Source organism: Staurois parvus, unplaced genomic scaffold (genome assembly GCF_062004578.1).
Source record: "Staurois parvus isolate SC_StPar_1 unplaced genomic scaffold, SC_StPar_1.0 ptg000428l, whole genome shotgun sequence".
In the NCBI taxonomy this organism is placed as follows: domain Eukaryota; kingdom Metazoa; phylum Chordata; class Amphibia; order Anura; family Ranidae; genus Staurois; species Staurois parvus.
This window is the reverse complement of record NW_028318224.1, coordinates 1699602-1721566: the sequence shown is the minus strand read 5'-3', so window position 1 is coordinate 1721566 and position 21965 is coordinate 1699602. Positions and strand designations below refer to the sequence as shown.

General features: G+C 40.7%; 1 protein-coding gene across 8 annotated transcripts in view; it reads left to right on the top strand.

The window, feature by feature from the left end:
* The first annotated feature begins 715 nt into the window (after positions 1-715).
* CELF4 (CUGBP Elav-like family member 4) overlaps positions 716-21965 on the top strand; it is a 1398731-nt gene continuing 1377481 nt past the window's right edge. For 7 of the 8 annotated variants that reach the window (XM_089687538.1, XM_089687536.1, XM_089687533.1 and 4 more), the window contains exon 1: positions 717-823. The gene's annotated coding sequence lies outside the window, so the exon portion shown is untranslated. Of the gene's footprint in view, positions 824-21965 lie in introns of all 8 variants that reach the window. The other variant, XM_089687534.1, reaches the window with a different exon arrangement.

Here is a 21965-nt window from a genome sequence, read left to right as displayed (position 1 = left end):
AAAATAAAGCTTTATCTGTCTCAAAAAAAAATGGTAAAAAATTCATTTGGGTACAGTGTTGCATGACTGCGCAATTGTCATTCAAAGTGTGATAGTGCTGAAAGCTGAAAATTGTCCTGGACAGGAAGGGGGAGAAAGTGTCCGGACTGGAAGTGGTTAAGGATATTTAGCTTCAGTGTAAGGTATGGACAACATCTATAATGCAGGGAGTGGGGCAGAGATGGCCAAAAGGATTCATAAAGACCCCAACCTAAACCAAAGCAAAGTATATTATGTCCTCTTACTGATTTCGTGGAGCCACAGAACCTATCAAATGTTAGAGAGGTCTTTCTATTCTTGTTCACAGAAGCCCAAGTTCTTCGCTACTTATAAGTGTCTGCTGGTTTCTAGTTTAGATTGGATGGCTCCTGATTCCTTTGTTTATTTTGTGCACCTACATGCATATATACAGGGGCGTACTGACAACTCATGGGGCCCCTGGGCAAAAGGGGATCATGGGGCCCCTGTGTCCTTGCACACACTCAAAAAAGCCTGTAAAAAAGGTACCAGGGGCATCTCATGGAGCCCCCTACTGACCCCGGGCCCTCGGGCAGTGCCCGAGTGCTCGAATGGCCAGTCCGCCCCTGCATATATACTTTTGTTAAAAAATGTTTATAATCTCCAAACAGATATTTTAGTTCTTGCTGAGCCTTTTAGGATGTTAATGGCTTCATGCTAATGTCCTGTCTTGCTCATTACAGGCTGCGCCTTCCTTACATACTGTGAACGAGAATCTGCTCTGAAAGCTCAAAGTGCTCTGCACGAACAGAAGACTCTTCCTGGGGTAAGTCAAACGTTCTATTCTTACTATGAGAGCTGGATTTTCAGATGTTGGACCAAGCAACACGTTGACCCTGATATTAGTACAGAATGGGAGCTGTTATTTAAAATGCTTTGGAAATTTCCGAAGCCTTTGATCTGGAACCATGTCTAAAATATTGAAGGTTGCAGCTCTAAATATCACTGCTTTTTCATACATTTTTACCTTATCTCTGTAGTCTAGTAGAGGTGGAAACTCTAAATATATTTTTAGATAACCACAAAAGATAAAATTTAATGTATATGCACCAAATAGCTTTGGGAGGAGCTTAGCCGGTCCTTCAACTAAAGGCTGCCTTCAGAAAACTACAGGAAGGGGCGGAGATGAGACCAGTCACCCTGCACAAGGAGAGACCAGTCTTTAGTACAGGAAATTCCTGCCCAGGTAATCATGCTGGGTAACTACACAAATCTGGGAGTCAATAATCAAAGCGCACTGAGACTCAAGTAAGAACCCACGGGCTCTTCTGTCTAGATAATATTTTTTTAGCCATTGTGGTGTGTTCATTCATCATAACTGTATTGATTTTTAAAGAGGCTTGAACTGACCCTCTGGCAAAATTGGCGTGTTCCAGAAAAGCAGGTTTATTTGAGCATATGTGGATGCACTCCTATTGGGTTCTTAGTCTTTGTGTGCTTTTTATTGCCATGTTAGCTTTTGTAAATTCACTGTTTAAATATCCTGCACTCCAATCCCCTCCTGAAAAGCTTTACCTAATCAAACATGAACCACACTCACATTGGCCATTTGGTCACAGTCGTGGTTGGGTTTTATACACCAGTCTTCTGTTTTTACCAGCCCAACACTGAAAGCATCTGCTATCAAAAATGAAGCAAATGGAAAAAAAATGTAAAAAAATAAATAATGCTAACAATATTTTTGAAAACTAATTTGGAAAACAAAAGGCTTTTTGGATAACAGATCCCATATTTGTATTATTAGGGCCTAAAATGCACAATGAGATGTATTGCTTAGTGGCATGCAATTAACTCCTTGAGGTTTTGGTTCATCATTTAATGTGTCTAATTTGTGTGGAAATAAAGATTGTGACTATTTGCAACCAGATTAGTCATTAACTTTTTGTATTTGGTAATGTTCTTGCTGACTTTTGGCCTAATTGGATAGCAGCAAGTGGTTGAAAAGTGTTTATAAATTTTGTTTGCTTGCATAGTTTCATATGGATGGTATGTGTATCTGGATTAAATCTTCCGGATACTGTAGTTTGAAATTGCCAAACAAGATCCAAAATGGAATTCAAATATACCAAAAAACCACACGAATACGCATAAATGTCCCTCCTCTGTATTAAAAGTGAAAAAAATTTGTCCAAATAAATAGAGCCTCCCAACGGCTTCCACGACAAGTGTTACCTCAAAAGAAAAAGAAATAATACATAGTGCATTATCCTTTAGATCAGTGGTTCTCAACCTGTGGGTCGCGACCCCTTTGGGGGTCGAACGACCCTTTCACAGGGGTCCCCTAAGACCATCAGAAAACACATATTTCCGATGTGTAAAGAGCAGCTACTGTGTAGAAAGCAGCTGCTGTGTTGAAAGCAGCTACTCTGTTAAAAGCAGCTACTGTGTTGAAAGCAGCAGTATTGGAGGTAAAACGACACTCATGAATTATAATTACTGGGTAAATAATTTTATGGTTGGGGGTCACCACAACATGAGGAACTGTATTAAAGGGTCACGGCATTAGGAAGGTTGAGAACCACTGCTTTAGATAATCTTAACAATCTTAATTGTTGTGTATTCGTGTGGTTTTTTGGTATATTAGAATTCCATTTTGGATCTTGCTTAGGACTTTAATTTTCACCTGTGTTTTGGTTGGGTGGGATTTATTTATTACTTTTTGGCATATTCATTATTATTGTTTGCATCTTCAGGGGTGAAGGTGGAGATTATGCTACAAGGGGATCTGATATTTGATTCATTTTGGAAGTGGTATTATAATAATAATAATGTAGTTTGAAATTGTTTGTTACATTGAAAACAAATATTCTTTATCATTGAAATTCTGAAATAAAAGAGTAATTTGCCAAGTGAACTATTCTAAAGCAACCAATATGAATTAATCTCTCATTGACATTAGCTCAGTGAACTGCATTGTGATTGGTTGCTTTGAGATAAGTTGCCGTATGTTTTACTGAATTTGCATCATCACTGGCTGTAGTACCCCCTTTTTGGTTAAACTCAAAATTTACTTCAGAGGTTCCAATTCTAAGAGAGGTCAACCCACATGTTTGCATTTGTGTCTTTCAACTGTAATTGATGAAGATTTTGGAACCCTGGACAGGTTGACTTTGAAACATAAGTTTTTGCAGCTCAAGTTGTGCAGTTTTTAAAATGTAAATGAACTGCTTAGAGTTTAATTTTATCACTTAAGTTAATTTTGTAAACTCTTGAGACATGTAATGCAATAATAAACGTGAATGATCTTATTATCAATTATTTTACTTGAAGTGTTAATTTTGAGGACTCATTTGAATGGATGGGCTGGGTTGGCTTGGTGGTACTTCCCAACTGCCAAACAGTTGCTATGGCGTAATTTCTTGAACTAATAACACAGAAGGTCTTGGTGAAAGTGGGTGGGCATGGAAGAGCAAGAGGAAGATGTGGCCTAAAACTGCGATTTTTTTTAATTGCCGAAAAAGTTGTAAGTTGCACCTCCTAGTTTGTAATTGAGCATGCTCATTTGTACCTTAAAACTAGACATAGCCATATCAAGGCTTCAATTTTATGACTAGCGCTAATGCTTGGATATGTTTTAAGTATGAATCAATTAAATTATCTTCAAGAATACATGCAGAGACCATTTACGAGAGCACCATGTTGCAAGGGAAGTATTTATTAGACTAAATATTCTAAGGTAGAGATGTTCTGTTACAGCTCCGTCATGGGTTCCCCAAACAAAACAGCTGCCGAAATGTCCTACTGCCCACTCCAAGGAGCTGTACATGCTTTTTGTGATGTCTCATCATCTGAAGAAATTATGTAAATATTTAACAATCAGTTTCATAATTTTAGAATAAATTTGTTATTAAAAGCAAAGACAACTTTGTCCAGTCACCAAGGATAGGCACTAAAGATGCATATGCTGTGAATTGTAACCACAAGTTAACCACAGAATATAAAATTAAATCCTTTGTTATAATGAAAGGCTTCAGCTTGCACACAATGGTTCAGCTTGCACACAATGGTTTTCATAAAGACAAGGAGGATGGAACGCGTCATCCAGAAGAGCATGCTTTTTTTTACTTAAAAAAAAGCATGCTCTTCTGGATGACGCGTTCCATCCTCCCTGTCTTTATGAAAACCATTGTGTGCAAGCTGAAGGTCTCATAAAATCACACATCACCTGCATGGTACCACCTCCTGCTGTGTGAACCAACCAATTAAACATACATGGTAATTAATTATCAAACAGAGGATGGAGAACCAATGTATTTCTAATGAACCCTTTAAAATTGCTACAAATTTTACTTATTATAACTAAATGAGGAGCAAATAAAATAAAAGCTCAAAAACGCTTATTATTATCTCACTGCAGGAATACAAAATAAATATCATCAATGATATAAAACAGAAAAAATACAAACTATATTAGACAGTCAATAACCCCATGAAAAGACAGCAAATGGTATTACCAGGTGGTCTCCCATCCAGGTACTAACCAGGCCCATCCTAGCTTCCATAATCAGATGCTGTCACGATAGATTGGACATATGTGCAAACACTTATTATCTCATTACAGAATTACAAAACAAATAACATGAATGATATAAAATACAAGCTATAATAGACAGTCAACAACCCTACGAAATGTCACAAGTGGTATTACCAGGTTTTCTCCCATCCACGTGCTAACCAGGCCCATTCTAGCTTCCATGATCAGATGCTGTCATGATAGATTGGACATATGTGTAAACACTTATTATTTATTTTAGAATGACAAAACAAATAACATAAATTATATAAAATACAAGCTATAATAGACAGTCAACAACCCTACGAAATGTCACAAGTGGTATTACCAGGTTTTCTCCCATCCACGTGCTAACCAGGCCCATTCTAGCTTCCATGATCAGATGCTGTCACGATAGATTGGACATATGTGCAAACACTTATAATCTTAATACAGAATTACAAAACAAATAACATCAATGATATAAAATACAAGCTATATAATAGACAGTCAACAACCCTACAAAATGTCAAAAATGGTATTACCAGGTAGTCTCCCATCCACGTGCTAACCAGGCCCATCCTAGCTTCCATGATCAGATGCTGTCATGATAGATTGGACATATATGCAAACACTTATTATCTCATTACAGAATTACAAAACAAATAACATCAGTGATATAAAATACAAGCTATAATAGGCAGTCAACAACCCTACGAAATGTCGCAAGTTGTATTACCAGGTTTTCTCCCATCCACGTGCGAACCAGGCCCATCCTAGCTTCCATGAACAGATGCTGTCATGATAGATTGGACATATGTGCAAACACTTATAATCTCATTACAGAATGATAAAACAAATAACATCAATGATATAAAATACAAGCTATAATAGACAGTCAACAACCCTACAAAATGTCACAAATGGTATTACCAGGTAGTCTCCCATCCATGTACTAACCAGGCCCATCCTAGCTTCCATGATCAGATGCTGTCAGGATAGATTGGCCATATGTGCAAACCCTTCACTGGAAAAGAGAAAGTCCATGCTTTTTGAAAATATTTGAATGGTGTTTGTAAGGGGTTTGATCGTCACCTTTTGCTATCGTTAAGATGTCTCCTTACTCCCTGTTCTGATTATAGGTGGTCACCTAGACTGGATGTCCAGAATTTTTTTTTTTAGAGAAAAAATTGGAGATTACAATATGAATCAAAATCTTACAAATCAAATCCAAAATAAGAGTGCGCTAAACAAATATATAATCAATTTTTTTTGGATTTGAATATATTTGATGTATGGACATTATATATTTGTTTAGCGCACTCTTATTTTGGATTTGAATTGTTTTTCCATATTTGTGGAGTGGGAGTTGCTGCTGTACAGTTAGGAAAGGGTGTGGCACTTTTCTAAATTACCAATTTGTCAAAATCTTACAAAGTTTCAAACAAAAAAAAAAAGCCTGGACATTTCTGTTTAAATTTCCCTCTTTACTTTCTTGGAACTCCCATAACAGTATTTGATTACAAAAGGAAATAAATACAAATATGTTTATTATCTAGAAATTAGAACACATTGGACATAGCCAAGGTTAACTAACTGTTGTGGAAATAATTAGCACTTTTAGTATGAATCATATAAACGATGACTGCAAATCTATACATTTATTTATTTTTTAAGTGTTGAAAGATAATTGCAGTTTTAATCAAACTGAAAACTTTAAATATTCAAAGTTTTCACTGGTAAAAGCTAAAATGCCGCTGGTTGGCTTGCACAATGGTGGAACAAAGTTTACATCTACAGTCACAATTTCTGTATACTGTCTAAAGGTACGAAGGGACCTCTGAAGAGATGAGGGCAGGAATTGTCTCGGGTTGGCTAGTATTGCATGTTTGGCTATCTAGACATAGACCCTTCCTTCCATCCCTGTCTTCCAGCGAGCATCGGCACCTTCTGACAGCAGACGGAGAAAGAGCCGCTGCTCCTGCCAATGCAGGCCAACCAATGTCAATGGCCTTTCTGAACAAACCGATCCCTTCGAGAAAAATAACCATTTACAAATTCACAATAATTAGCATTTTCTAAGATATTTGCGTCAGTTATATAGATTTGTTAACAAAATGGAAACTATGTATCGGATATGAACCAAAGATGTCCTAGAATTAAGTCAGGAATTAAATCACCAACCTTGAATTTGATAGGCATTTATTCAAGGGGTGATTTGTCGTTCAGTTTGTTGTATGAATTCTTGGATTTTTTATTTTAATTTGCTTTATAAACAATCTGACAACTGACCAAAGTTATATACCTGGCATGTATTTAAAAATTTTCTAGTTTCGGTGGATACCATATTAAATATAATGATAAAATATATTATTACATAATACACGAAAACAATATTATTTTGGGATTTAAATGGCCATTTACAACAGAAAAATTATACAGAAGGAATTATATGCAAACATATAATTATATTATATAATTATTATTATACAGTATTTATAAAGCGCCAACAGTTCGCTCAGCGCTGTACATTACAAAGGGGGACAGAACATGTGACAGAACACTAACAATACAATGCGATACACAAGGGGTTCGAGGGCCCTGCTCCTTAGAGCTTACAATCTAGGAGGGAGGGGATGGTGGCACAGGAGGAGATAGCTGTGGAGGATGGAGTGGTAGGAAGAGTGGAGGAGGTCGGCAGGTTAGCAGGGGGTGGGGTAGGCTTCCCTGAAGAGGTGGGTTTTCAGGGTGCGCCTAAAGGAGTAGAGAGTAGGTGATAATCTGATGGATTGGGGTAGGGAGTTCCAGAGGATGGTTGACACCCTGGAGAAATCCTGGAGGCGGGCATGGGAGGAGGAGACCAGGGAACTAGAGAGAAGGAGGTCCTGTGAGGAGCGGAGTGTGCGTGTTGATTGGTACTTGGATATTAGGTCGGTGATGTAATTTGGGGCAGTATGTACGTCAGTGTTAGGATTTTGAATTTGATTTGGGCAATCGGAAGCCATTGGAGGGATTGGCAGAGGGGGGTGGCGGAAACGGAGCGGTTGGTAAGGTGAATGAGTCTGGCTGCCGTATTCAGGATCGAATGAAGCAGGGATAGCCTGTGGTGGGGCAGGCCAGTGAGGAGGGAGTTGCAGTAATCGAGTCGTGATATAATGAGGGAGTGGATGAGCTGTTTAGTGGTTTCTGGGGTTAGGAAGTGTTGTTCTTTTTTTTGTTTTGTTGCTTTTTTAATAAAAGGCAAAGAACAATACACACAGCAGATCAAAAATAATTAAAAATCAATTGACATGTATAGTAAATCCATCTAACTCTACAGCCATCTTTAAACACATAATTCAATTTCGTAGCTAAGGTTACTAAACTATTAAGAGACATCCATAGATTCTAGGAGCTTCGCAGAATTTGTCTACTTCATCAGGACTACGATGTAATCTACAGTATGCAAAGTGCATCACCTAACAATCTAGATTGCTAAGTGTTGCACTCTTTGGTTGTCTCAAATAATAGGAGACATCCAAAGAACCTACGTGTTTCATGGAATCCATCCACTTCATTAGGGCTAAGATGTCATCTACAGGGTGCAAAGTGCAACACTTGCCTATTTCATGGAGTCCATCAGCTTCATCAGGGTCACAATGTCATCTGCAGAATGCACCTAGATTGCTAAGTGTTGCACTCCTTGGTTGTCTCAAATTATAAGAGGCATCCAAAGAGCTTGCCCGTTTCACAATCTATCCACTTCACTATAACTTCGATGTCATCTGCGGAGTGCAAAGTGCAACACTTAGCAGTCTGTAGCAAATATAATAATCCAACAGCCATCATTTATCAGATTGTTCAGTTTTGTAGCTAATGTTCCTTCAATAGCAAGACATCCAAAGAGTCTACGAGCTTCACAGAATTCGACTACTTCATCAGGACTATGATGTCATCTACAGTATGCAAAGTGCAGCATTTAACAATCTAGATTGCTAAGTATTGCACTCTTTGGTTGTCTCAAATAATAGGAGAAATCCAAAAAGTCTACATGTTACGTGGAGTCTATCGGCTTTATTAGGACTACAATTACATCTGCAGAGTGCAAAGTGCAACACATAGCAGTCGAGATTGGTAAGTGTTGCATTCTGTAGCATATAATATATGAATCTTGTTTAACAGCCTTCATTATTTCAGATTATTCTGTTCTGTAGCTAATGTTAAATAGTAAAGGACATCCAAAGAGTCTAAGCATTTCACAGAGCCCATCGGCTTCATCAAGACTACACTGTCATCTACAGTGAGCAGAGTGCAACAGTTAGCAATCTGGCTCATTAAACTGTTACTAAACTCTGGATGCTGCAATCATTATATCTGGTCTCCCCGGACCCTGCATTCACTATATCCGCTCTCCCCGGACCCTGCATTCACTATATCTAATCTCCCAGGACCTGCATACACTATATCCACTCTCCCCGGACCCTGCATACACTATATCCACTCTCCCCGGACCCTGCATTCACTATATCCGCTCTCCCCGGACCCTGCATTCACTATATCCGGTCTCCCAGGACCTGCATTCACTATATCTGGTCACCCAGGACCCTGCATTCACTATATCTGGTCACCCAGGACCCCGCATTCACTATATCTGGTCACCCAGGACCCTGCATTCACTATGTCCGCTCTCCCCAGACCCTGCATTCACTATATCTGGTCTCCCCGGACCCCACATTCACTAGATATGCTCTCCCAGGACTCTCCATTCACGATATCCGCTCTCCCCGGACCCTGCATTCACTATATCTGGTCACCCCGGACCCTGCATTCACTATATCTGGTCTCCCCGGACCCTGCATTCACAATATCTGGTCTCCCCGGACCCTGCATTCACTATATCTGGTCTCCCCGGACCCTGCATTCACTATATCTGGTCTCCTTGGACCCTGCATTCACTATATCTGGTCTCCCCGGACCCTGCATTCACTATATCTGGTCTCCCCGGACCCTGCATTCACTATATCCGGTCTCCCCGGACCCTGCATTCACTATATCTGGTCTCCCCGGACCCTACATGCACTATATCTGCTCTCCCCGGACCCTGCATTCACTATATCCGGTCTCCCCGGACCCAGCGCTCCAGTGAACTCTGGGGGGTGAGAAGACAGTCACCAATCTCTCACAGCGGCAATGAGAACTCAGGGATCAGTGGTTATGTGATCGCTGAGTTCTCACACTTAGAGCTGGCAGGGGACCGATGCTGCATCTTCCTAGGTAAGTAGAATTTAGGGAGAAAAAAACATACTTCTCTTTTGAGTTAAGCAATTTTTGGTTGTATCGAATAGTATGAGACATCTGCATTTCATAAATAATATAAATATTTTCATAGAGTCCATACACTTGACTAGGATTACAATGTTGTTTACAGAGTACAGCACGTAGCAATGTAGGTTGTTAAATGTTGCACTCGGTAGCATAAATAATAAATCCATTTTATTTAACAACCATCATAATTCAGTTTATTCAGTTTTATAGCTAATTTTTTACAAATAGTAAGAGAAATCCAAAGAATCTGCGTCATCAGGACCACAATGTCATCTACAGAGTGCAGAGCGCAACACTTGGCAATCTAGACTGCACTCTGTGGATGACATTACAGTCCTGATGAAGCAGACAGACTCGATAAAGCTCATCGCCTCTTTGAATGTCTCGTACTCAGGGCCATGGATAAGGGGGCACCAGGGTTGGACTTACAACTCATTGCCCCCGGGCAATAGGAAATAATGGGGCCCCTGTGACCACACACAAACCACATTCAAAAAGGCCGATGAAAGGTACCAGGGGCATCTCATGGAGCCCCCTACTGACCCCGGGCCCTCCGGTAGTGCCTGAGTGCCTAAATGGTCAGTCCGCCCGAGTGCTTAATTGGTCATTCCACCGCTAGGAGGTGCCACCAGTCCTCCTGTATGAGGCCCAGGCCAGCAGGGGGGCCCAGGCAGCTGGGTGAATCAGATGCGGGCAGGGAGGGTGATTGGCACAGTGGGGGGCAATTACTGGAACCGATCCCCTGTGTGGCTCTCTCTGCAGCAGCTGTAAGCTGGCTTCTTCTCCTCTCTCTTGAAGTGGCTTTCAGCTGCTGCACGGAGAGACATACAGGGGATATTTTCCAGTAATTGCCCCCCCTGCCACACCCATCATCCTCCCTGTGCACCATACGTTTCCCCAGCTTCCCTGGCCTCCCCTGTGTGCCCCCACCCCCTTAGTGCTGCCAGCTTCCCTCCTTTCCTTCCCACTGGCAGCTGCTAGCACACAAAAGGATCCTTCAGGATAGAGAGTGGGTAAAGGGTCTGGTAAATATGGCACCTTTACCAGCCCCTTCCTTTTCTGAATGCACATGATGAGTGATCAATACAAACCACTCACTGTGTTCATTCATAACTGAATCACAGTACGCTGTGTTTTCTTTGGGGGGGCCCTGTCAGGTTGGTTTTATGAAGCACCGTGGTTCTTAACAGCAGCCCTGCTCTTACTATTTCAGACAACCAAAGAGTGAAACACTTCACAAATATAGGTTGCTAAGTGTTGCACTCTACACTGTGTAGCATATGTAATAATTCCATTTTATTCAACAGCCATTATTAATTTGATTATTCTGTTTTATAGATAATGTTAAACAAATGGTAGGAGACATCCAAATCTATGCATTTCATGGTGTCTGTCTGCTTCATCAGGACTACAATTATATCTACAGAGTGCAACACTTAGCAATCTGATGTCTAGAAGACATCATAGTCCTGATGCATCAGATGGACTCCATGAAACGCGTAGTCTCTTTGGATTTCCCTATTTCTTTAGCATTAGCTACAGCATTGAATAATCTGATTAATGATGGCTGTTTAACAAGATGCATTTATTATATATCCTACAGAGTGCAACACTTAGCTATTTAGATTGCTAAGTGTTGCACTTTGCATTTTGCATTTGTACGTCTTATACTATTTGAGACAACCGAAGAGTTGCAAGACTTAACATTAGCTACAGCATTGAATAATCTGCTTAATGATGGCTGTTTAACCCCTTGGCCCTGGAGCCTCTCGGCCCTTTAAGGGTTCCAGAAAGCGGGAGGTGGGGTTTTAGGGTCATCTGACCGCCGTGATTCGCTGTCACATGATCAGGAAAGGTCCCGATCAAAAGAGGAGATCGGGACATTTCCATGAGTACCAAACGTGTGTGCTGGGAGCGCGCTGGGCGCGTGCTCTCAGCACATGTGTATTTTTAATAAAATGCAAATGTGTGGCCGCTCGACGTCTAGGCCCAGACACTGGGGGGCCGCACATTTGTGTTCCGCCACTGCCAAGAGGTTAACAAGATGCATTTACTATATATGCTACAGAGTGCAACACTTAGCAATTTAGATTGTTAAGTGTTGCACTTTGCATTTGTATGTCTTATACTATTTGAGACAACCAAAGAGTTGCAAGACTTAGTCATCTAGAATGTTAAGTGCTGCATTCTGTAGAGGACACGTCATAGTCTTGATGGAGTGGAGGAACTCAGTGAAGTGCGTAGACTCTTTTGATGCGTCTTACTATTTAAGTAACATTACATACAAAATTGAATAATCTGACTAATGATGGTGTTGCACTTTGCATTTTGCATTTGTACGTCTTATATTATTTGAGACAACCAAAGAGTTGCAAGACTTAACATTAGCTACAGCATTGAATAATCTGCTTACTGATGGCTGTTTAACCCCTTGGCCCTGGAGCCTCTCGGCCCTTTAAGGGTTCCAGAAAGCGGGAGGCGGGGTGGGGTTTTAGGGTCGTGTGACCGCCGTGATTCGCTGTCACGGCGGTCACATGATCGGGAAAGGTCCCGATCAAAAGAGAGATCGGGACATTTCCATGAGTACCAAACGTGTGTGTTGGGAGCGCGCTGGGCGCGTGCTCTCAGCACATGTGTATTTTTAATAAAATGCAAATGTGTGGCCGCTCGACGTCTAGGCCCAGACACTGGGGGGCCGCACATTTGCGTTCGGCCGCTGCCAAGAGGTTAACAAGATGCATTTACTATATATGCTACAGAGTGCAACACTTAGCAATTTAGATTGTTAAGTGTTGCACTTTGCATTTGTACGTTTTATACTATTTGAGACAACTAAAGAGTGCAAGACTTAGTCATCTAGAATGTTAAGTGCTGCATTCTGTAGAGGACATGTCGTAGTCTTGATGGAGTGGACAAACTCAGTGAAGTGCGTAGACTCTTTGGATGCGTCTTACTATTTAAGTAACAGTATATACAAAATTGAATAAACTGATTAATGATGGTGTTGCACTTTGCACTTTGCACTTTGCATTTTGTACATCTAATACTACTTGAGACAACCAAAGAGTTGCAAGACTTAGTCATCTAGATTGCCAAATGTTGCACTCTGTAGAAGACATCATAGTCCTGATAAAGTGGACAAACTCAGTGAAGTTCGTAGACTCTTCTGATGCGTCTTACTATTTGAGTAACATTACCTACAAAATTAAATAATCTGATTAATGATGGCTGCTGAAAAAGATGGATTTATTATATTTATTATATTTGCTAATTGATTCTCATTATTTCTGATCTGTTGCTTGTATTGTCTATTGCCCTTTATCCAAGAATATTTATTTTCATGAATAAAATGATATTTTTGCAAACAATTCCTTCTGCATATCTTTTTTTGGTATGTGTTGACACATAAATCTCAAAATAATATTGGTTTTGTGTTGCTACTTTAGTGTGCCTTTTATAATTTGCCGTTTTAGTCACACTGGCCTACCGGGAGGACTGAATACAGCATAAGAACTAAATGGGCAAACAATGGGACTTGCATGCTTTATTCTCCATTGTAACGTATACAGAATGTCTCTTTGCGCTGCCTTGAGGAATCACTCTATATATTTGTCACAGCAGAACGCAGTACAGCAAGCGTGTGTTGTGTATATGTAGATTAGATGTCTTACCAGCCTCCTCCGGTATAGGTTGGCACATGGGACTTGTTAAGCCGTGATTATATCCGGAAATACATACATACCTCCTCTGGGAGTTGCGGGGTTAAATATTTACCTTTCTGCTTTAATTTATCACTTTATGTTGACTCGCTACAGTTATTCAGAGATATTGTCTGCAGGAATCATTTGGGAATACGGCAAAGTGTCCAAAATGCTTACGTTCTGCAAGTCACTGTAAAGAAAACCTCGGCAAATCGTTTCAATGAAACGTAAAGAAAGAAATGTTTTTTTATATCTCATCCAATCACGAGGTGCAACCAAATGACAGAATATTTTCGTCACCCTAATAGTTAGATTTTTTTCACCCTAAAATGCTTGCTGTTGGATTAAGAAGCATAGATGCGCCGAAATTAAAATCTCTTTTTATTTATGGTGTTTTAAGATATCCAGCTCTATTTATGAACCCCCTTTGCTGTAGGTGGAGTTAAAGAAGAAATCCAAATATGAATAATTTAACAGTTACATTGGACTAGCATGGACCAGTGTAACTATGCATATGCCATGGACCAGTGTAACTATGGTGGACCAGTGTAACTATATGCCATGGACCAGTGTAACTATGGTGGACCAGTGTAACTATATGCCATGGACCAGTGTAACTATGCATATGCCATGGACCAGTGTAACTATGGTGGACCAGTATAACTATATGCCATGGACCAGTGTAACTATGCATATGCCATGGTGGGATACCTCTAGAACAGCCTTTCTCAACCAGGGTTCCATGGAACCGTATGATTCCTCCAGGGGTGGTAAGGGGTTCTTTCAACTGTGACTAACTGGCTTCCCATCTGATATTGCCTGATTACTTTCAGGTCCAGCACCCCTTGGCAGAACCAGTGGCAGTACTGCAAGGGTGTTACACTATCCACCTCTATAATGGGGGCATTCCTCCCACTTGCCACCACCATGCAAGAGGGCTTTTCCCAATGAACCCCAAAGGACTAATCTTACTAAGGGTTCCCCGAAACCTGAACATTTTTTTAAGGGTTCCTCTGGGGTAAAAAGTTTGAGAAAGGCTGCTCTAGACGCCGGAAATCACTGTAGTAGGCACCTCTACTCCAGTCATCTCCACTATTTTTGGGTCCCGTGCTGAGCAGCTGACTTGCTGCATTGTGAACACAGGTTACCAGCTTGGCATAGGCACCATTTAGAGAAGGCTTTGCGTTTTCTCAATGAATGCATCACATTTTCTTATTAGGCGAGGTGGGGGGGCTGGGTGGTGATGTCATGGCGAAAGCCCTGAGTGCATGCCCTTGTTCAGGTGGCCAGCAGGGGTCGATAAAATGGCAGCTCAACTGCCTGATTTTACCACCCCCTGACCACTTTTCTTCATGAGTTAACTTTGATCACTGTACTGCACTGTAAATGTTTACATGTTATGTGCAATTAAACCATGGCAACATCTAATGTTTGTGTAGTATTATGTTCAGCAGACTGTGTTCTTCTATTGTTGTGACTTAGATGTCGTTCAGAGCACATTTTATGCCCAATTCATGCAAAACTCCACGTATTCACATACTTTTTCTTGCAACTGTATTTAGGATTTTATTGAAATATCCTGATTTAAATGTCCCATCAAGACCTTACTTATACATGCATATAAGTGCATAAACGTGCGTATGTGTATCCATGTGTAAAATTCCTCTTCATCCTCTTCTAGTTGGCAGCTTTGCGTACACGTATGTGCAGAAATTACAGCACTCAAACATAAAATGTTCTATTTTTTATTTTACAGTTTTGTGTTCATCGCTGTATTATTGAACTTTACGCAGCTGTGTGTCTTGTTCCATCGACAACAAGGCACCTGTGTTCAGATCACTACAAAACGAAGTATTTTTTACTCATGCATGCAAGAGGCGTAAAAGAAGAGAAAGGTCTAGCTTACATTTTTTGCATACTGATTGTTTTTCCTTAGGGCTCATTCACACCAGCAATGCAAGAACAGGGCAATTTGCCTTATGACTTACGGCTATTACTGTATTTCAGATTATTGAAAAATGTGAAAATGCAGTGGGAAAACATAAAACATTCCTAGGATGCAATACTACAGGGATCACCAGCTGGAGGAAGGAGGTCCTGATTCCTCTATATAGATCTTTATATCACTAGAGGGATCACCAGCTGGAGGAAGGAGGTCCTGATTCCTCTATATAGATCTTTATATCACTAGAGGGATCACCAGCTGGAGGAAGGAGGTCCTGATTCCTCTATATAGATCTTTATATCACTAGAGGGATCACCAGTAGGAGGAAGAAGGTCCTGATTCCTCTATATAGATCTTTATATCACTAGAGGGATCACCAGCTGGAGGAAGGATGTCCTGATCCCTCTATATAGATCTTTAGTTATCACAAGAGGAATCACCAGCTGGAGGGAGGTCTTGATTCCTCTATATAGATCTTCAGTTATGACTAGGGGGATCTCCAGCATGAGGAAGGAGGTCCTGATTCCTCTATATAGATCTTTAGTTATCACGAGAGGAATCACCAGCTCGAGGAAGGAGGTCCTGATTCCTCTATATAGATCTTTAGTTATCACTAGAGGGAACACCAGCTTGAGGAAGGAGGTCCTGATTCCTCTATATAGATCTTTAGATATCACAAGAGGGATCACCAGCTGCAGGAAGGAGGTCCTGATTCCTCTATATACAGTAGAGCTTTATATCGCTAGAGGGGTCACCAGCAGGAGGAAGGAGGTCCTGATTCTTCTATATAGATCTTTAGATATCACAAAAGGGATCACCAGCTGGAGGAAGGAGGTCCTGATTCCTCTATATAGATCTTTAGATATCACAAAAGGGATCACCAGCTGGAGGAAGGAGGTCCTGATTCCTCTATATACAGTAGAGCTTTTTATCGCTAGAGGGGTCACCAGCAGGAGGAAGGAGGTCCTGATTCTTCTATATAGATCTTTGGTTATCACTAAAAGGATCACCAGTAGGAGGAAGGAGGTCCTGATTCTCCTATATAGATTTTTATATCACTAGAGGGACCACCAGCAGGATGAAGGAGGTCTTGATTCCTCTACATAAATCTTTTGTTATGACTAGGAGGATCTCCAGCATGAAGAAGGAGATCCTGATTGCTCTATATAGATCTTTGGTTATCACTAGAGTGATCACCAGCAGGAAAAAGGAGGTCCTCATTCCTCTATATATATCTTCAGTTATGACTAGGAGGATTTCCAGCATGAGGAAGGAGGACCTGATTCCTCTATATAGATCTTTAATTATCACTAGAGAGACCACCAGCAGGATGAACGAGGTCTTGATTCCTCTATATAAATCTTTTGTTATGACTAGGAGGATCTCCAGCATGAAGAAGGAGATCCTGATTCTTCTATATAGACTTTAGTTATCACTAGAGGAAATACCAGCAGGAGTAATGAGTTCCTGATTCCTCTATTTAGATCTTTATGTTACTTGAGGGGTCACCGGCAGGAGTAAGGAGTTCCTGATGCCTCTATTTAGATCTTTATGTCACTTGAGGGGTCACCTGCAGGAGGAAAGATGTTCTGATTCCTCTATATAGATCTTTATGTCACTTGAGGGGTCACCGGCAGGAGGAAACATGTTCTGATTCCTCTATACAGATCTTTATGTACCATTAGAGGGATCACCAGCAGGAGTAAAGAGGTCCTGGTTCCCTTTTATAGATTTTTAGTTAGACCTCATTTAGAATGCAATGTCTAGATCCAGAGAACTCACTTACAAAAAAAAGATAATTAATAAGATAGTTTGAGTCCAGAGAGACAAAAAAGGTGAAAGGTCTGAGAGATAAAACATATTAGGAGAGACTTCAGGAAATTAATATTTCCAGTCTGGAGGAAATAGCTGAAACCTGTAAATGTATGAAGGGTGTGAATATGGTTCAGGAGGGCAGTATTTTCAATATGAAGTCCAGATCAAGAACGAGGGAACATGACCTCAAGCTAAAAGGAGGAAAGTCCAAAAAAAAGGAGGAAACTCAAAAAAATGGGGTAAACCTAATGGACCCTTTGGTCTTTTTTAACTTTTCTATCTTTCCATGTTTCTATGGCTTCATAAAAAAAGGACATGATGCACTTTTTGCATAGTATAGTGAATTCCAAAACTCTGTAACATATTACAATATGCCGTAGTGCATAGAATGACATAGAATTAAAAAAAAAGGAACAAAAAATGTATAATAATGACACGTTGGAGCACACCAGCACACACGCGGTGCACACAGTATGGTGCGAACGAACCCTTACAGGACCTCTTCTCTATATTTTCAACCTCATCCTTCTGTACCCCAGCAAATGTGTTTACTTACCCAGGCAGAGGATACAGTAAACTGCTCTCTGGATACAACAGAATCTTTTACAGAAAACACATCTGAGCTAAATTATATTTAAGGGCAGGGGAAATCAACATGTTCGCCGGGGGAGGGATAGAAAGGCATTGCTAAAGAGTAGGGAAGCAAAGAGTACTAAAGAGCACTGAAATGATTTTTAAAAAATAAATTAAAAAAAGATTTTCTGTAATTGTTGCTGCACGAACCTGAGTCCATTAAAGCGTATGAATGCAGCCCAAAACATATTTACAAAGATCACAAAAAGTTGGGAAATGGCTTCACGTTTCAGATCGTTGGCTTTCTAATTTGGCATTCTGGATGCCAAAAATGCGTCAATAAAAAGCAACATAATGTAGAAGACCTGCCTATCAGAGTAAAGTCTGCCATACACTGCTTAAACGTTGGTCAAAAATTCAGCATAATTCGAGCAGTGGGCACTCCTCAACTCAACAACAGATGATATTTCAATCGACTTTTATTGAAGGAGCATGGTGAAAAATTGTTGGCCGAATAGTGACTGTCCCAAATCAGATGGAGTCACCATTCAGGTATTCAGTGGATGTGGGTTGCACCAGCTGCTGAATGCAATAGCCAGTAGGGGAAGTTCCTTAATCTTCGCTGTTTAACGTGGATAGGGGAATTGATGGGCTCAGCACTTTCTCATGGAATGAGTCACATGCAGGGGCGGACTGACAACTCATGGGGCCCCCGGGCAATAGGGGATCATGGGGCCCCTGTGTCCTCACCCACCCTCAAACCACACCCAAAAAAGCCTATGAAAGTTACTAGGGGCATCTCATGGGGCCCCCTACTGACCCTGGGCCCTCGGGCAGTGCCAAATGGTCAGTCCGCCCCTGGTCACATGGTCCTACTTAAAATCTAAAATGACACCAGTACACCATTAAAGTACAAAATGGAGCATTTATTAGTCACCACCAAAGTGCAACATTTTGGGGAGACTAAGGACCCTTTCCTCAGATAGCAATGACTGTTTCACCACCAAAGTGCCATATTTCATGGCCACTAAGAGACCTTTCTCAAGTCACTGTGGTCCCTCTAAAAATGCAAAATGTCACCAGCACACCATTAAGGTACAAAGTGGGACATTTATTAGTCACCGCTAAAAAGGAAAGTTCAATGTTTCGGGACAACTAAGGACCCTTTCCTCAAGCAATAGTTACCATGGCCCTACCAAAAATACAAAATGACACCGCCACAGTGCAAAGTTCGACATTTCATTGCCACTAAGATGAAAAATGTAATCAGCAGACTATTAGGGTTCAAAATGGGACATTTGTTAATCATCACCAATGTGTGACATTTCGGGGTCACTAAGGACTTCTTCCTCCGACAATAGTGACCATCACTATTTCTTGAGGGAGGGGTCATTAGTTGCCCTAAAATGTTACACTTTGCTTTTTAGTCGTGACTAATAAACATTCCATTTTTTTACCTTAATGGTGTGCTGGTGACATTTTTGGTGGGACCACAGTCACCAGCTCCTAAGGAAGGGCTCTTAGTGGCCATGAAATGTCACATTTTGCATTTTGGTGGTGCCATTTTGCTTTTTTGGTAGGACCATGGTCACTATTGTTTCAGGAAAGTGTCCTTAGTTGTACCAAAACATTGCACTTTGTTATTTAATAGTGACTAATAAATGTCACATTTTGTACCTTGATGGTGTGCTTTGCAATTCGGTGGTGCCATTTTGCATTTTTGGTGGGACCACAGTCACAATTGCCTGAGGAAGGAGTCCTTAGTGACCCAGGAATGCTGCCCTTTGTACGTTTGTGGTGTCATTTTACATTTTTAGTGGGACCACAGTCACAATTGCCTGAAGAAGGAGTCCTTAGTGGCCCAGGAATGTTGACCTTTGTACTTTTGTGGAGTAATTTTATATTTTTGGTGGGACACAGTCACTAACTCCTGAGGAAAGGCTCTTAGTGGCCATGAAATATCACACTTTGCACTTTGGTGGTGCCATTTTGCATTTTTGATAGGGCCATGGTCACTTTTGCTTGAGGAAAGGGTCATTAGTTGTCCTGAAATGTTGCACTTTGTGTTTAGTGGTGATTATTAAAGGTTCCATTTTGTACTGTCAGGGCTCCGGGAATGACCAGAGGTGTGTGGACCGACACAGGGAAACACAGACTTCAGGTATAGCGTGTAAACAAGATAATTTATTAAGGACAACACAAACATAAACGCAGTGCAGCAAACCAAACCTAAAGCTAACACAAATACATACAACAAGGTGAAACAAACCCAAACCTAAATTGATATATATATATATATATGTATATATATAAATGGAGCACAACGTAGTCAGGCGGGCCGGGTCGGTAGCTAACGGACAGACAAGGTACAAGGAGTAGACAGAAGATTGGTCAGGAGTAGCCGAGGTCGGTGCAGGCAGAGTTCAAGCAGAGTCAGGATCAAGCAGAGTCAGGATAAGGCAGGAAGCAGACAGGATGCAGGTACAGGGGCTCATGGGAACAATATACCAAGGCACTAACTGCAGGTCTGGCCATTCCTTAAATACACCTCCTGCAATCAGCCTCAGGTGATGGCTTGATTGCAGGAATGAGCTTCTGGCTGCTGAGAGCACCTGCTGGCCAGCCCTGGTACTGCAGCCCACACGGCAGGTGAGTCCCAACACCAGTGGTGAATCCATTCCTGACATGTACCCTTATGGTGTGCTGGTGGCATTTCGTATTTTTGGACTTACTAATGCCATTCATCAGGTTCACCATGGCAGACATAAAGGGTTTTTTTTACTAAAGCTGAAGAGTGCAACATCAGACTCCCTTCTGCATAGAAACCAATCAGCTTCTAACCTCAGCTTGTTCAGTGAAGCTTTGGCAATGAAACCTGAAAGCTGATTGGTTTCTATGCAGAAGGGAGTCTGACTTCGCACTCTCCAGCTTTAGTAAATAAACCCCAAAGTGTCCTGGATTTAATGGACTTCACATGGTCCTACCAGGTTCTTCCTTCGATTGAATTGTGGGGGAGAAGAAAGGGTGAGTACATTCTGATTGGAAAAAGGAATTAAAACAAACCCTTGATCCCAATGGGCAAAGTATAGGTTTGATATTCTGGATGTCAAAACATTTGTAGGTAAAAACAATGAAGACATTCAAAAAGAAACAAAATATTTTGGAGATGTTGCCCAAACGTCGTTTAAGAGCCAATAAAGCAGCGACATCCAAAGGTGGACGACCCTTTTAAAACAGACCTATGTACTCTGGGAATTGCAGCACATGATATCAAAAAGGAGATGATCCTTATTCTAATGAATTTGTGTTTTCTTGACTTATGTCATCTCTCAAGGACTTATTATCTACAGGTCAATTAATTATCCAGGGAATCAATTAGATGTAAACTGGCCTCGACCAACCTCGGTTGCCATAACCCCGTTGCCATCTAATTTCCCTACGTAGTTGTAAATCACATATCAATCTGCTTCACTTCCTCTTTGACATATGCGGGTACACACACACCATTCGTCAACAGCGAGGACTAAAAGCGGTGCCTTGGGCGCAGGCAGTGGAATTTCCAAGAGCCAGAATATTTTTTTTCTTTTATTGTGTTCACAGCCATTTATTGTGTCATTGCAGTCTTATATAACCTTTAGAAAATTTCTCAATTACAGCTTTAATACTGTACGAGGCGCCAATGTAACCCGCGGTTCATATATCTCTTTAATAAAGTTTATTGATTTTTAAATAAACTTTATTGATTTTTCAAATATAAACAAAATTAAAGAATTGGGGCGAGGGGTTGGGCTATATATTTCAGACCATTAGTACATTTATTATAGTATGAGTTTTTTTTTTTTTTCTTTTCAAATAACATTTCGGTCCATATATCATTTATTAACTCTGAATACAGATCACATTAATGGAGTATGTTTTGATGAATGTGTTCGTATTGTGTTTTTTAACACTTTAATGTCCGTGAAGGTTTGTTGGTTGAATGTTACTTACTCTATATTGATTGTCTTTGTTACATGTAAATATATTTTCAGTACAAAAAAAAAAATGAGAGTCTACTTACACCACGGACTCCAGCGCC